Source organism: Molothrus ater, chromosome 5, assembly GCF_012460135.2.
Source record: "Molothrus ater isolate BHLD 08-10-18 breed brown headed cowbird chromosome 5, BPBGC_Mater_1.1, whole genome shotgun sequence".
NCBI lineage: Eukaryota > Metazoa > Chordata > Aves > Passeriformes > Icteridae > Molothrus > Molothrus ater.
The window spans coordinates 14,372,626-14,378,625 of record NC_050482.2 but is presented as its reverse complement, the minus strand read 5'-3'; positions in this window follow the sequence as shown (position 1 = coordinate 14,378,625).

Below are 6,000 nucleotides of genomic sequence, written 5' to 3'. Positions count from 1 at the left end.
CCTTCCTGCTTCTGCTATATCTGCCTCAATTTATACCTGGTAGCTCAAATGTGAGTTTGCTCCTGGAGGTTTGGCCTGACTGCTTGTAGAGAGGGTTGTTAACCCCTTGTGACACATACAGCAAGGATCCAGGGTCAGGGTGCTTTCCTTGCCCTCTGGACTTCTCCATCATCCTCCTGCCATCTAATGGTGCTACAGCTTTGTCCTACTGGAACTTGGACAAGAAGCAGATGGGTTTGGTAGCAGCTGGCAAGGCACATGGAGTACTGAGATGCAGGAAGGTGAGAAGGTTCTCCATGGGTCTGAGCTCATGGCTACATCTTGAAATCGTGGTCCTTTGCTGTGGCCCTGGGTCAGGGAGAAAGGCTGCAAGGTTACAAATGTTACACGTTTTCCTTAGCAAGTCTCCTCCGATGTTTCCATTGCCTAGCCTTTTTAATTGGCAATGGCAACAGGCAAAAATTAGCCTTCTCAAAGTCTGACAACCTCACAGCCTCCCAGAGCCCTGTGACTCATAAAGGAGAAACAAATAGTTTTAAATTGGGCACTTGTGGGGAGCCAAATTTCCATGAAGTGGCATGGAAGAGGAGCCTCTCAAACTGGCAGCGTCAAAAGAAGCTCCCAGTCCACATGCTTCCACAGACTTCATTGTGACACAAGCATCTTTCCCTGAAAGGCCAAGGACTCCCACCAAGGAAAGGGACACTGCTGCCCTTCCAGTCAGCCTTCAAAGTAATTGTTTACAAAGATAGTCTATCAAGTCAATTGATAACAAGATCAATCTACATTAGGCATAAACTGCAGAATGCATCCTTCCTCCCAAAGCAAAAACAAAAGGTAAAGAAGTCGGTGTAATCAATAATGCAAGGGCTGTAGGCTTGTCCTGGTAGCATGTCGGGGCTGTCAGATATGTCTGAATTTTGGATTCTCAGAACAAGACAAGTCTTTTTTTTCCTCACAATTTGTATAGACTGTCATGAGCAATTAGATAAGGCACCCTAAGACCCCTGGGCTCATATGGGTCTGTGCAGACAGGACAGCTTACAAAGTCACTATGGATCTGCATGCTTCTCTTCTCAAAATCATATCTTCTCATTTTCCTGAGTTCCCTTCTCATGAGCATGTGGGTTTAAAATCCCCATTTCTCTGGTAGCCCCACTGTAAACATTCTAAATATTCCTAAACCAGGCCATTAAGGCAGAAACACTAGCAGAACTTCAAAACTGCAGATCTGCCCTTTCCATAGGAAAGAAAGGGAACTGTAATTGCCCCAGAACTATCACTCTGGAAGGTAAGAGTCACCCATGAAGCATCCCTTTGTCTATCTGTAATAACTAAGTCTTTGTTGTAATATTATTTTTCTGAAGATGATGAGGAAGCAATGTAGCAGGTATACAGGCACAGAAGTGTGGGGCTCTTTGGGTGAGAAAATTCCCCTTGACCAATCATTTTTCTGACAGGACCAGTCATCTTTCAAAGTAAGTCTTCAGCTTTTTATCCTTTCCTTCTCTGGAAAGACTGCAATAAGGATACTTCACCCTGAACAGAAATAGAAGAGGAAGATGCAGACAGCAGATAGACCCTTTTACTTACATTACAGAGCCAGATTGTCCTGTGGGAGCTGGCAGCAAGGTCCAGCTGATCTTATCATTATTTTAAAATAGCATAATGATTATGGAGAACACAGAGAGATTCTCAGTGTGTGATCAGTGCCACACCACCTCCCTGGCCAGTTTCCAGTGTGATACTCACCAGGCTGAGCTCCTTTACTTAATCCATAAAGTGCTAGCCTAGTTTTATGGTCCTCTCCATGGAATCAATTTCACATGGATTGAGATACATGGAGAAGCTCAGCCATCACTGCAGCTGGGGTGGCAGGGAAGGAACACGAGCTGGGGTTGCACTGCTCTCCTTGACTGTCCTGGGAATGCCCAGATCAAGCACATCTGCAAATCTGCTCTGTGCTTACAGAGATGAGACAGGTCTTTGTGAATGTCCACCATTTCTTGCTCTTTCAACACAGAGGCAGAGAGAAGGGAGCGCCATAACACACCAGGAGGAAGGGCTGACTCCTTTCTTTGCCTCCATTTCTGTGTATCACATATCTGGTGTCAGCAGCACTGTTCCCTGCTTGACACTGGCCAAGCTGGATGGCAGGTCTGCAGGGTAGGAACAGGGAGGGAGGGCAGGGGAGGGCAAGCAGACAGCAGCATACTGGCTCACCTGAGACAAAAATACATCATATCCCAGCAGGGGCCATCCTGGAGAACTGCAGTGAATCCTGTCCTGGGCTCTAATGTGCCCAGATGCAAAGGAAATTTGGGGTTCTTAGTAACTGAGATTTTTCATTTTTAATAGCCAAAGAGCAGTGAAATTCCTGCCATGGAGATGCTCTCAGTGACATCTCTGTGTCAGCCACTTCTCCCTGTTTTGTATCTTCTGCAAACCTGCTGAGGCTTCCCTCTGTCCCACCACCCAGGCCATTGACACAGGGTGACCCCTGGGATGTGTCACTGGTGGCAGTAGCCAGGTTAAGGGAACAGGTAAGGATTTTGTGCCTGGAAGGGTTCCATTTCTGCTGAACAGTACACAGAGATGTAAGAAGAGTTCTTCTAAAGGTTATGGAAGGATGTACTTTATTGGAGACAGACTAATAAGGGTTAGAGTTTATTTTGAAATGTCCATTATTTTGAAATATCTACTACTTAGTAAAGCATGAAACATTATTTCATTTTAAATATGTGCAGCGTTTTAAGACTTGGACTTTTAAAACATGTAGATGTTTTAAAATAACTCCATTGTGTAAACAGATCCTTGCTCAATAGTGCAATGTCTTGTAAACATTCTAAATAATTTAATTGATGGGTTTTATTTTCTTTCTGTGTCTCAACCATTGGCATTCCTCAGTTTAGATGTCAACATTTCTATGCCTGGAAGCTGGAGAATAAAAATAGTTATGGTCTAAAAAAGGGGCAGTGCTGAGGGTGAAAGGTCCTGATCTTGCAAATTCTTGCTCACATGGAAACTCAATGGTACTACTTGGGTGAGGAGGAATTCACCCAGCAGAAATTACAAAATGAGGCTGAGCTTTGCTACTAAAATGGTAATAACTCAAACAAGGAAAAGATCATTCACTCTCCGATGAAACAGAAGGAGCCTGACTGTACAAATCTGCAAGTTTTAAAGAAGCAACCAGGGCTGAAACACACTGGAAATCAGTTTTGAAAACAGATGAGAACCTCCTGCTGAGCTGTTAGACTGCAGTGATGTTATAACAACTGGGATTTTTAGGGTTTTGTATTGAACGCAGATGAACTACAGGGATTTCAGACCTATTTGGAAGCCAACTATGTATTCCTGTCAATATTAATAATGCTGTGGGCTAGACAGAAAGCTTGAAAACTATTTGTTTACATAAATAAAAACCAGTGCATTTTTGGAGTTTATTCTATGGCCTTAAAAAGAGTGTCCTTGGCACAGTAAGATGACCTTATCCTTAGAAAAAACAGTATTATATGTCAGAAATGTCTTTATTTCCTGACACAGCAGGACAGAAAAGCCACTTTTATTCCAAGGAATCCAGGTTGTTCATATAACAGAAACAGAAACCTAAACAGAATGAACACATCATGACACCACAATACTGATTGTCTGACTCTTGAGATAAGGGTGAGTGCCTTGGCTATTTTCCAAACAAAGAGCACTCAGTTAAGAACCAGGGTACATGTTGAGAAGGTTTTAAAGGGGAACATTACTCACAGCTCAGGAGTAGTTAAAGAATATTAAATAGGCCACAGAACTCTATTTCTTCTTTCGCTGCAACAAGTACAGGGGAAAAAATTCCCCAAATCTATAAATCTTCTATTCTCTCTTTTCTACCTGGACCACCACCTTCTCTGATTTTGAGCACCTCTGTGCTGATCTTCAACTGAAATTTGACAGAAATGGCAGCAGCCCACTTCCATGATTCAGGGACAGTCCAGTTGGTGTGACCAGTCCCTGCATGAGGTCTCTGCCACACCAGGAGTTTCAAAATTCATTTGCAGCAAAAGGCACAGTGGAAGGTTCATAATTCTTTATTCTTCAAAACATCTCAGCTATGTAATTCACACTAGTAGTTCTCAGCCTGCAAACAGGCACCTAAACTTTTCAATTGCTGGTCCCATTGCCTTTTGCTCCTTTAAAGAAATTTCTGATTTTCCCTCTGAGAGATGATGATCCCCTGAGTAATTAAAAACTTCCTAACTTGCTTCTTCTCTGCTGTTTGTGGCAGACACTCCCCAGCTGTAGGTTGGAAATTAAAATACCCAGTGCAAAGCCCTTGGCATATGTTGGTGATTCTCCCACGGAGAACGTAATGGGAGAAATACATTTGCTTTTCTGTTCTTTCAGTGCACTTGATTGTCTTTCTTATCCACCTTTTCAATTAAAAAAAAAGATTCTTTGAACAGATCTAGTATAGCTTCTTATATGGGAAGCTCTGGAGAGAGTCTTCCACTCTGTGTATGGGCAGGTCTACTTTTAATTAATGCTGATTTCCCTTCTTACTTTTGGTTGTGTCTGAGCATAATTGTTGAATTTGGAAGAACAGAGCAATTACCTTCTCCAGATCTCAGTGTTTCCTCTGTTGTTCTTGGTTGTCATCTTGTAAGCAGTTGTGTGCCTGTGGACCTTTGTGCTTGGCCAGCTTTCACTGTTGGATGAAGGTTTTATATTTTATTGCTCAGAAGCATCTTCATAAATAATCTGTTTCCAGTGTAGGACTGCAGCTAATTAATTTCTTTCTGGGGGAAAGATCAGAGGCCCTAAAGAAATGGAAATGTCATGTTTGTGTGTCAGTTTAAAGGCTGTTCTATGACCTTGCTGGTGTCTAAGCTACTAAAAACTGAACTGGTCTGTCTGACTTTATGAGAATGTAATCCATCAGAATAGATCCACAAATAAGTTGAGTTTTTTCTTGTTTCTCTGGCTTAGCTCATTTCTGAGCAAAGTATTACATTGCATTAAATATGTCTCCCACCATTGTTTATTTGCAGACCTGTTCTTTAAAGGATAAGCCAATTTCCTCTCAAATGCAGGTGATTTCTTGTGACTCACTCTGACAGCTGTGACAATCTGTTAGTCACAGAGCTATTGGTACATACCAATTTATATGTTAAAAGTAGCCAAAGGTGGAGCAGTCTCACAGGTGGTTTGGAACCTGAAAACGTTGTGTGAAGATTCATCACATTACTCTCTGCTTTTGTGGGGTTTTCTAATGATGGTATTACTTTTTAACTTTGCACTTTAGGGAGTTGTCTTACAACAGTGACTCTTACCTGGGAAAATGTCCCATCTCTGCTCCATGCTGCAGGATCCAGCATGATTCCATGGCACTGTGGGAACACATCAGGCCAAGGCTGGTAGTGGGCTGGTTGCCATTCTGGGGTGAATTGTTTCTGGCTCAGTACCATATGCCTGAGGGTGGCATGTGTCTTCTCAGGAAGGACAAATTACTCTTCTTCATGTTTGGCAAGCTCCTGCTGGCATGCCAAAGAGGGCTATATTTAGTACTGGTACTGTTTAGCCAACAAGCTGGGAAAATTGTCATGATGATATGATGAGAGATTTACCAAGGCTGTTTTCCAAGAGCTGAAGAAGACTTGGTTGAAGTGAGCTTTGAATTTCCAGCTTTGAATCTTGCTGCTTCTATTTTCTCTGGGTACAGTACATCCTGCTCCCAAACCCAGGCCCGTGGTGCTGCAGCTTGAACTGAGCTCATTCACTCTGACTTGGCATTGGTGGAATTCCTACCAAGCTGGCTATTCAGATATACAGCTTGGTACCCAAAATTCTGCTCTCCTTGTTCTGTAGAATCCTGGCTGCTCCTGCTCCCCTGGTGACATGTGCTGTCCTGGCTGCCTAAATGGTCCAGATGTGCTGAGAGCAGAGATCCAGAGAGCAGTGGCAGCTGTTCCCTCTTTGCCTCTCATCTGCACTGGGCACATGGCTTACCCACAA